Here is an 11,183-nt window from a genome sequence, read left to right as displayed (position 1 = left end):
GTATTCTTTACTTGCACAGCTTGTCTTCTTTTGCAGTTTTCCATAAATTCTATTGTAGTTCTTTATTTTCCTGTAAATGCCTGCAAGAAAATGAATGTCAAGGTGGTTCAGGTATGTGGTGTCATATACTGACTGTACTTTGATAATAAATTACACTTCCACTTTGTTAGCCTGGGATGGTCACGGCAGCATCTCGAAGGCTGTGCTCGTCACTTGCAGACTGTTCCCATCAGATAAAATTCACTTATCTGATGTTGGATCCTGCTAATTTTACGATCTAAAGGCTATTCTGAAGTCAAGAATGATACACAAGACTTACTGGTTACAGCTGTTTTATTATGTGTAACAAGAATGAATAACGAGATAAAGAAAAGACAAAGAAGGCGAGGTCGTCTTATTGGAAAAACTAAGATATCAAAGCATTCCAGTGAAAACAACCACCAGATTCGAGTGCTGGGATGCCTGTTGCACAAAACTAAGCAGCTTCTAGAAAAGTACAGAATCAGCTAAGCTATAATTCCTGGATAATTACATGTATATACAGGCATTTGATTGTATAAAAATATAAGCAAGCATGTGAGAAAAATAACAATTTTACACTCTAACCATTGTAGACACAAGAGATTGTACAGATGCTGGAAATCCTGAGCAACACACACACAAATTGCTGCGGGGACCCAGCGGTCAGTCAGCATCTCTGGAGAGGAATAAACCATCGCTGTTTCTGACCGAGACCCTTCAACAGGACTGGAAAGGAGGGGGGGAGAAAGCCAGAACAATGGGTGGGGGAAGGTGGTAAGGAGTAAGAAGCAGGGAGGTGATAGGTGAAGAAATGAAGAAGGGCTGAAGAAGGAGGAATCTGATAGGAGAGGAGCGTGGATCGTGGGACAAAGGGAAGGAGGAGGGGACCCAGGGCGAGGTGATGGGCAGATGAGGAGGAGAGGAGGGGTGAGAGGGAAACCAGAATGGTAAATGGAAGAAACGGAAAGGGGAAGGGGTCTAACTTCCAGTAATTTTCCCCCCTTCCTTCTCCCATTCACCACTCTAATTCCCCTTTCACCTTTCCTTCCCCACCCACCTGATTTGACCCATGACCTTCTAGTTTTTACTCCCCCCCCCCCACCTTCTTATTCTCCCTTCTTTCCAGTCCTGATGAAGGGTGTCAGTCTGAAATGTCAACTGTTTTTTCATTTCCATAGATGTTACCTGTCCTGCTTAAACGAGTTTGCAGTATAAATGAGAACACAAGGTCCCCATTCCTTCACTTCCCATTATTTCTTCACTTACATTTCCTACTGGTGCAGACTGACCCTGCCTGACCTGAACTTTGATGAACATTTAAGAAAAAAAACTGAAGATAAAGATGAGCTCTATTTGCATTGCAAAATGCTGAAACATGCAGTGCAATGTGTCACTTCTGTGTCAAGGGCATACTCAGTAACTCCAAGGATGTACGGAGTGCAGCCTGCAAGTATTGCTGTGCTTCCGGGGTCAGCAACGCAAGCTCACAACTTATTAACTCTAACAGTATGTCTTTGGAATGTGGGAGGAAACCCAGATAGTCACGGGCACAACGTACAAACTCCTGACAGACAGTGGCAGGAATTGAACTCCGATCACTGGCGTGCTAAAGCATTCTGCTAACCGCTGTGCTACCGTGCCGTCCATAAGATTTGCAGCTCATTCTTGCCCTCCACCACCCCCACCTGGCCCGAAGTCTCCTTGGGCAAAACGTAGAAGGAAGAAACGGCAAACTGGGAACAAACTCAGGAATCAAAGGTTAACTGGCAGGTTGAGTCTGTGACGAGGAAGGCAAATGCAATGCCAGCATTCATTTCAAAACGATGAGAATATAATGCTGAGACTTTAGAAGCCGTTAGTCAAACCGCATGAGCAGTTTTGGGCCTCATATCTAAAGGAGATGTCGGCATTGGAGAGAGTCCAGAGGAGGTTCATGGGAATGATCCTGGGAATTAAAGTGTTAACATAAGAGGAGTGGTCTCACCATCCATCTCTAAGATCTCGCACTTTAGCGGCTGCCTGCGCTGCATTTTCTCTGTAGCTGTTACACTTTATTCTGCATTGTTTTACCTTGTTCTAGCTCAGTGCACCGTGTAATGACTTGATCTGTACACACAGTGTGCAAGACAAGCTCTTCATTGTACGTTACTGCATGGGACAATACTAAACTCAATATGACCATTGCTAACCTGCCCTACCCAGGCCTAAAGCCAGCAATCCCCTGCAGAAGTATTGGAAGAGGAAGGTGGTCTCCCTATTCCACACTTCCCTCAACCACCAGGCAACCAACGACCCGGCACTGAGCTCCTCCTTCCACCTATTGTACGCTGATACCCCAGATCCAGGAAGATGGCATCCCATAAAGTCAGGCTGCCTGGCTGGGATGAGATGATCAGAGCAGTGAGATTTCACTCTGGTGGACAATGCTGTGGAGAAGCAAAATGGAGACAAGTGTTAGAATTGGGAGCAAAATACAAAGAGCCGCAGTTCGAATGCAACAAGTCGAGCAGCATCCATGGAGGGAAATGGACAGTTGATGGTTTGGATCAAGACCCTTTGTCTAGACTGCAAAACGGTGTGAAGGGAGAGAAGCGGAAGGACGAAATTGCATGTGTGGAGTACAGCACCATCATGCAGTTGATGGGCCGAATGCCGGTTAGTGGGCTGTAAATTTCAATGGCTGTAAATTTCAACCACTGCAGTAGCAGCATGCCATGGAACTCTGCAGCCCTGGTGAAGGGCCTCAGCCTGAAATGTCAGCTGCTTTTCCCCTCCATAAATGCTGCCTGACCTTCTCAGATTCTCCAGCCATTTGACTGCTTCTTGCAGTAGCGAGAGCTAGGTTATCCCACAATCACAGGGTCAGATTAAAGCTCTGCAGTCCACATGGATGTTTGCTGTTATTTGATATCAAGGGATATCACTTACTAATTCAGCTTACTGAGGACAAAGGGTGAACAGTCCGACAGAAAGAATTCTTGTGTGCAAAGCCCTGCAGATGCTGCTAATGTACCCCCAGCTGTTTGGATCCAATCTGGATCCCAGAACCCAACCAAGATCAAAAAAGTTCAAAGTAAATTTATTATCAAAGTACAGATAAGTGGACATATACAACCCTGAGATTCATTTTCTTGCAGGCATTCACAATATATCCAAGAAACACAATGAAAGACCCCACACAATAGGACAGAAAAAATCCGATGTGCAAAAGAATCCAAATTGTACAAATATAAAAGAGGGAAAAAAAAGTAATAAACAAGAAATAAATATGAAGAACATGAGATGAAGAGCCCTTGAAAGTGAACAGTTCAGTGATGGGGAGAGTTGAAGCTGAGTGACATTATCCTCTCTGGTTCAAGAGCCAGATGGTTGAGGAGTAATATTTGTTCCTGAGACTGGTGGTGTGGGTCCTGACGCCCTTGTACCTTCTTCCTGATGGCAGCAACAAGAGGGCATGGCCTGGATGATGGGGTTCCTTGATGATGGATGCTGCTTTCCAGTGATAGAGCTCTGTGTAGATGTGCTCTTTGGTGGGGAGGGCTTTACCTGTGATGGACTGGGCCATATCCACCACTTTTTGAAAGATTTTCCGTTCAAAAGCTTTGGCGTTTCCATGCCAGGCTGTGATGCAACCAGTGAATATACAGTACTCTGCACCACAAAAAGTGGATTAGCCTTACCCACACACAAAACGCTGGAGAAACTCAGCAGGCCAAGCAGCATCTATGGGGAAGAGTAAACAGTCAATGTTTCGGGTGAAGGGCCTTCATTAGGGCTGGGATAAAATGACAAGAAGTTAGAGTAAGAAGGTGGGTGAGGGCAGGAAGAAGTACAAGGTGGAAGGCGATAGGTGAAACCAAGAGGGGGGAGGTGTGAAGTAAAGATTTCAGAAGTTGATTGGTGAAAGAGGTAAGGGGCTGGAGAAGGGGGAATCTGATAGGAGAGGACAGAAGGCCATGGAAGAAAGGGAAGGAGGAGAAGCACCAGAGGTAGGTGATGGGCAGGTAAGGAGATAAGGTGAGAGAGGGAAATGGGAATGGTGAAGGTGGGGGGAGGGGGCGGGACTGTTAGTTTAAGAAACCGATGTTCATGCCATCAAGCTGGAGGCTACCCAGACAGAATAAAAAGAGTTGTCCTCCAACCTGAGTGTGGCCTCATTGCAGTAGTAGAGGAGGCCATGTCAGAATTGGTATGGGAAGTAGAACAGAAGTGGGTGGCCACTGGGAGATTGCACTCTTCCTGGTGGACTGAGCGTAGGTACTCAGCAAAGCAGTCTCCAAGGCTGCATCGACTCTTACCAATATACAGGAGGACACCCCGGGAGCACCAGGTACAGTAGGTGACCCCAACAGACTCACAGCTGAAGTGTCGCTTCACCTGGTAGGACTGTTTGGGGCCCTGAATGGTAGTGAGGGGGGAGGTGTAGGGGCAGGTGCAGCATTTGTTCCGCTCACAAGGGTAAGTGCCAGGAGGGAGATCAGTGGGAAGGAATGGGGGGGGGGAACGAATGGACAAGGGAGTTCCACAGGGAGCGATCCCTGTGGAAAGCAGAAAGTGGTGGGGGGAGGGAAGATGTGATCGGTGGTGGGATCCCATTGAAGATGGCAGAAGGTACGGAGAATTATGTGCTAGACATGGAAGCTGGTGGGGTGGTAGGTGAGGACAAGAGGAATCCTATCCCTGGTGGGGTGGTAGGTGAGGATGAGGAATCCTATCCCTGGTGGGGTGGTAGGTGAGGATGAGGAATCCTATCCCTGGTGGGGTGGTAGGTGAGGACAAGAGGAATCCTATCCCTGGTGGGGTGGTAGGTGAGGACAAGAGGAACCTATCCCTGGTGGGGTGGTAGCTGAGGATGAGGAATCCTATCCCTGGTGGGGTGGTAGGTGAGGACAAGAGGAACCTATCCCCGGTGGGGTGGGAGGTGATGAGGAATCCTATCCCTGGTGGGGTGGTAGGTGAGGATGAGGAATCCTATCCCTGGTGGGGTGGTAGGTGAGGACAAGAGGAACCTATCCCTGGTGGGGTGGTAGGTGAGGACAAGAGGAACCTATCCCTGGTGGGGTGGTAGGTGAGGACAAGAGGAACCTATCCCTGGTGGGGTGGTGGGTGAGGATGAGGAATCCTATCCCTGGTGGGGTGGTAGGTGAGGACAAGAGGAATCCTATCCCTGGTGGGGTGGTAGGTGAGGATGAGGAATCCTATCCCTGGTGGGGTGGTAGGTGAGGACAAGAGGAATCCTATCCCTGGTGAGGTGGTAGGTGAGGACAAGAGGAACCTATCCCTGGTGAGGTGGTAGGTGAGGATGAGGAATCCTATCCCTGGTGAGGTGGTAGGTGAGGATGAGGAATCCTATCCCTGGTGGGGTGGTGGGTGAGGATGAGGAATCCTATCCCTGGTGAGGTGGTGGGTGAGGATGAGGAATCCTATCCCTGGTGGGGTGGTAGGTGAGGATGAGGAATCCTCTCCCTGGTGGGGTGGTAGGTGAGGATGAGGAATCCTATCCCTGGTGGGGTGGTAGGTGAGGACAAGAGGAACCTATCCCTGGTGGGGTGGTGGGTGAGGATGAGGAATCCTATCCCTGGTGAGGTGGTGGGTGAGGATGAGGAATCCTATCCCTGGTGGGGTGGTGGGTGAGGACAAGAGGAATCCTATCCCTGGTGGGGTGGTAGGTGAGGACAAGAGGAACCTATCCCTGGTGGGGTGGTGGGTGAGGATGAGGAATCCTATCCCTGGTGAGGTGGTGGGTGAGGATGAGGAATCCTATCCCTGGTGGGGTGGTGGGTGAGGACAAGAGGAATCCTATCCCTGGTGAGGTGGTAGGTGAGGACAAGAGGAACCTATCCCTGGTGGGGTGGTAGGTGAGGATGAGGAATCCTATCCCTGGTGGGGTGGTAGGTGAGGACAAGAGGAACCTATCCCTGGTGGGGTGGTAGGTGAGGACAAGAGGAACCCATCCCTGGTGGGGTGGTAGGTGAGGATGAGGAATCCTATCCCTGGTGGGGTGGTAGGTGAGGACAAGAGGAATCCTATCCCTGGTGGGGTGGTAGGTGAGGACAAGAGGAATCCTATCCCTGGTGGGGTGGTAGGTGAGGATGAGGAATCCTATCCCTGGTGGGGTGGTAGGTGAGGATGAGGAATCCTATCCCTGGTGGGGTGGTGGGTGAGGATGAGGAATCCTATCCCTGGTGGGGTGGTGGGTGAGGACAAGAGGAATCCTATCCCTGGTGGGGTGGTAGGTGAGGATGAGGAATCCTATCCCTGGTGGGGTGGTGGGTGAGGATGAGGAATCCTATCCCTGGTGGGGTGGTAGGTGAGGATGAGGAATCCTATCCCTGGTGGGGTGGTAGGTGAGGACAAGAGGAATCCTATCCCTGGTGGGGTGGTGGGTGAGGATGAGGAATCCTATCCCTGGTGGGGTGGTAGGTGAGGATGAGGAATCCTATCCCTGGTGGGGTGGTGGGTGAGGATGAGGAATCCTATCCCTGGTGGGGTGGTAGGTGAGGATGAGGAATCCTATCCCTGGTGGGGTGGTAGGTGAGGACAAGAGGAACCTATCCCTGGTGGGGTGGTGGGTGAGGATGAGGAATCCTATCCCTGGTGGGGTGGTGGGTGAGGATGAGGAATCCTATCCCTGGTGGGGTGGTGGGTGAGGATGAGGAATCCTATCCCTGGTGGGGTGGTGGGTGAGGATGAGGAATCCTATCCCTGGTGGGGTGGTGGGTGAGGATGAGGAATCCTATCCCTGGTGGGGTGGTGGGTGAGGATGAGGAATCCTATCCCTGGTGGGGTGGTAGGTGAGGACAAGAGGAATCCTATCCCTGGTGGGGTGGTGGGTGAGGATGAGGAATCCTATCCCTGGTGGGGTGGTGGGTGAGGATGAGGAATCCTATCCCTGGTGGGGTGGTAGGTGAGGATGAGGAATCCTATCCCTGGTGGGGTGGTAGGTGAGAATGAGGAACCCTATCCCTGGTGAGGTGGTAGGTGAGGATGAGGAATCCTATCCCTGGTGAGGTGGTAGGTGAGGACAAGAGGAATCCTATCCCTGGTGGGGTGGTAGGTGAGGACAAGAGGAATCCTATCCCTGGTGGGGTGGTGGGTGAGGATGAGGAATCCTATCCCTGGTGAGGTGGTAGGTGAGGATGAGGAATCCTATCCCTGGTGGGGTGGTAGGTGAGGATGAGGAATCCTATCCCTGGTGGGGTGGTGGGTGAGGATGAGGAATCCTATCCCTGGTGGGGTGGTAGGTGAGGACAAGAGGAACCTATCCCTGGTGGGGTGGTAGGTGAGGATGAGGAATCCTATCCATGGTGGGGTGGTGGGTGAGGATGAGGAATCCTATCCCTGGTGGGGTGGTAGGTGAGGACAAGAGGAATCCTATCCCTGGTGAGGTGGTAGGTGAGGATGAGGAATCCTATCCCTGGTGGGGTGGTAGGTGAGGATGAGGAATCCTATCCCTGGTGGGGTGGTAGGTGAGGATGAGGAATCCTATCCCTGGTGGGGTGGTAGGTGAGGATGAGGAATCCTATCCCTGGTGAGGTGGTAGGTGAGGATGAGGAATCCTATCCCTGGTGGGGTGGTAGGTGAGGACAAGAGGAATCCTATCCCTGGTGAGGTGGTAGGTGAGGATGAGGAATCCTATCCCTGGTGGGGTGGTGGGTGAGGATGAGGAATCCTATCCCTGGTGGGGTGGTGGGTGAGGATGAGGAATCCTATCCCTGGTGAGGTGGTAGGTGAGGACAAGAGGAACCTATCCCTGGTGGGGTGGTAGGTGAGGACAAGAGGAATCCTATCCCTGGTGGGGTGGTAGGTGAGGATGAGGAATCCTATCCCTGGAGGGGTGGTAGGTGAGGATGAGGAATCCTATCCCTGGTGGGGTGGTGGGTGAGGACAAGAGGAATCCTATCCCTGGTGGGGTGGTAGGTGAGGATGAGGAATCCTATCCCTGGTGGGGTGGTAGGTGAGGATGAGGAATCCTATCCCTGGTGGGGTGGTGGGTGAGGACAAGAGGAATCCTATCCCTGGTGGGGTGGTAGGTGAGGATGAGGAATCCTATCCGTGGTGGGGTGGTAGGTGAGGATGAGGAATCCTATCCCTGGTGGGGTGGTGGGTGAGGACAAGAGGAACCTATCCCTGGTGGGGTGGTAGGTGAGGATGAGGAATCCTATCCCTGGTGGGGTGGTAGGTGAGGACAAGAGGAATCCTATCCCTGGTGAGGTGGTAGGTGAGGACAAGAGGAACCTATCCCTGGTGAGGTGGTAGATGAGGACAAGAGGAACCTATCCCTGGTGAGGTGGTAGGTGAGGATGAGGAATCCTATCCCTGGTGGGGTGGTAGGTGAGGACAAGAGGAATCCTATCCCTGGTGGGGTGGTGGGTGAGGATGAGGAATCCTATCCCTGGTGAGGTGGTAGGTGAGGATGAGGAATCCTATCCCTGGTGGGGTGGTAGGTGAGGACAAGAGGAACCTATCCCTGGTGGGGTGGTAGGTGAGGATGAGGAATCCTATCCCTGGTGGGGTGGTAGGTGAGGACAAGAGGAACCTACCCCTGGTGGGGTGGTAGGTGAGGACAAGAGGTACCTATCCCTGGTGGGGTGGTAGGTGAGGACAAGAGGAACCTATCCCTGGTGAGGTGGTGGGTGAGGATGAGGAATCCTATCCCTGGTGAGGTGGTAGGTGAGGATGAGGAACCCTATCCCTGGTGGGGTGGTAGGTGAGGATAAGGAATCCTATCCCTGGTGGGGTGGTAGGTGAGGACAAGAGAAACCTATCCCTGGTGAGGTGGTGGGTGAGGATGAGGAATCCTATCCCTGGTGGGGTGGTAGGTGAGGATGAGGAATCCTATCCCTGGTGAGGTGGTAGGTGAGGATGAGGAATCCTATCCCTGGTGAGGTGGTAGGTGAGGATGAGGAATCCTATCCCTGGTGGGGTGGTGGGTGAGGAAGAGGAATCCTATCCCTGGTGGGGTGGTAGGTGAGGACAAGAGGAACCTATCCCTGGTGGGGTGGTAGGTGAGGACAAGAGGAACCTATCCCTGGTGGGGTGGTAGGTGAGGATGAGGAATCCTATCCCTGGTGAGCTGGTAGGTGAGGACAAGAGGAACCTATCCCTGGTGAGGTGGTAGGTGAGGATGAGGAATCCTATCCCTGGTGGGGTGGTGGGTGAGGAAGAGGAATCCTATCCCTGGTGGGGTGGTAGGTGAGGACAAGAGGAACCTATCCCTGGTGGGGTGGTGGGTGAGGATGAGGAATCCTATCCCTGGTGGGGTGGTAGGTGAGGATGAGGAATCCTATCCCTGGTGGGGTGGTGGGTGAGGATGAGGAATCCTATCCCTGGTGGGGTGGTAGGTGAGGATGAGGAATCCTATCCCTGGTGGGGTGGTAGGTGAGGATGAGGAATCCTATCCCTGGTGGGGTGGTGGGTGAGGATGAGGAATCCTATCCCTGGTGGGGTGATAGGTGAGGACAAGAGGAATCCTATCCCTGGTGGGGTGGTAGGTGAGGATGAGGAATCCTATCCCTGGTGAGGTGGTAGGTGAGGACAAGAGGAACCCTATCCCTGGTGGGGTGGTAGGTGAGGACAAGAGGAACCCTATCCCTGGTGGGGTGGTAGGTGAGGACAAGAGGAACCCTATCCCTGTGGGTGAGGTGCTGTTAGGTGAGGTGACACTTCACGTTAATGTCTGGAACCATTCAGGCTAATTATCATCTAATGCCGAAGTGTGCCCCCCCCTTATGAGTTACCCCTTATTTCCTGTTCCTCTGCTCCCCCACTCCCCCTTAGTTGGGTCCACACCATTCAGCTTCATTGCTCCCACACAGAGCACACTCCCTCATGCAAGATCAAAGTTCAAAGGTTCTGTCAGAGAAACAAATACGATATACATCCTGAAAAGTTTTTTCTTTGCAAAACATCCATGAAAACAGAGAAGTTCCCCAAAGAATGAATGACAGTTAAACGTGAGAACCCCAAAGTCCCCCCCAAGTTACCCCCTCCCATTGCATAAGTGGCAGCGAGCCACGATCCCCCCTCCCCCCACCGGCAAAACAAGAAGTGACCCGCTATCGAGCAGAAGCGTGAGCTAGGCGATAGCAACGACACAGACCTGGCAGTCACCCCAAAGACTATCGCAACTCATCCAGCATTCAGCAACCCACGGGTTCTCTCTCTCCCTAATAAGGGAGAGGGAGGTGTCCCCCATTTTCACAGCGAGCGAGAGACATAACAGCCTGTTGGTTTACGATGTTAAAAAGTCTGTTTTGTTGCTTTTTTCCAGCTCTGTGCTCAAAGATTGCAAAAATCTCAGGTCTTCGGGCCCACGGCGAAAGGTTTCTGGCCTCCCCGATGACACGCGAGTCTCCTGCCGTGATGCTGAACCTCGATCCGCCCATCTCCAGAGCCCCGAGATATTAGGCTTCCCGATACGATCGAGACTCTCAGGCCAAACCCTGAGAACAGGTCCCATTCCTGCAAAGAACCGAAGTCAGCTTGTAACTCCAGGTCAGGGTCTTCAAAAGAACCCTGAAAGGGTAAAATAAAGATATTAAAGATGGAAATAGAGACGTTTTTGAAGATGCAAGCAAAGGAGTCGCCATTTGGCGCCATCTGAATTCCACCTCCATAAGTCTATTATCAAATCACTTACAGTATAAGTATGCTACCTTAAGATTCATTTTCTTGTGGCTATTGGGCTGCATCGCCATCTGGTATGGGGCAGGGGGTGGTGGTGGGCTACGTACAGGTTCAAAATAAGCTGCAGAGTTGTATACTTATTGAGGTCCAACTTGGGCACTCATCTCTAGTATCCAGGAAGGGCATCCACCATTAAGTACCCCCATCACCCAGGGCATGTCCCCTTCTCATTGTTACTGTCAGGAAGGAGGTGCAGAAGCCCGAAGGCACCTACTCTGTGATTCAAAAACAGCCGATTCCCCTCTACCATCTGATTTCTGAATGGGCATTGAACCCATGAACACTACCTCCCTACTTTTTTCATTTCTACTTTTGCTGACCATAATTTCACATTTTTTTTCTGTTATTACGCATTGCATCATAACGCTACCGCAAAAACAACAAATTCCACAACATGCTGGTGATATTAAACACAATTCTAACACTGAAATTGTAGAAATAAAAAGATAACATTAAAAACATGAGGTGTAAGG

The 11,183-nt window shown here is 51.4% G+C and overlaps 1 long non-coding RNA gene across 1 annotated transcript; it reads right to left on the bottom strand.

Annotated features, from left to right (window-relative positions):
* Nucleotides 1–315: 315 nt before the first annotated feature.
* On the bottom strand, nucleotides 316–10,310 carry LOC132400797 (uncharacterized). Its single transcript, XR_009514369.1, has 2 exons — nucleotides 10,124–10,310; nucleotides 316–2,447 (listed from the first exon to the last, which is right to left on the bottom strand). It is a non-coding gene; the product is annotated as an uncharacterized LOC132400797 (long non-coding RNA).
* Between the last annotated feature and the right edge of the window lie 873 nt (nucleotides 10,311–11,183).

Source organism: Hypanus sabinus, chromosome 10 (assembly GCF_030144855.1).
Source record: "Hypanus sabinus isolate sHypSab1 chromosome 10, sHypSab1.hap1, whole genome shotgun sequence".
Classification (NCBI taxonomy): Eukaryota; Metazoa; Chordata; class Chondrichthyes; order Myliobatiformes; family Dasyatidae; genus Hypanus; species Hypanus sabinus.
Note: the sequence above shows the minus strand (reverse complement) of the source record. Positions and strands in the feature narration are given on the sequence as shown.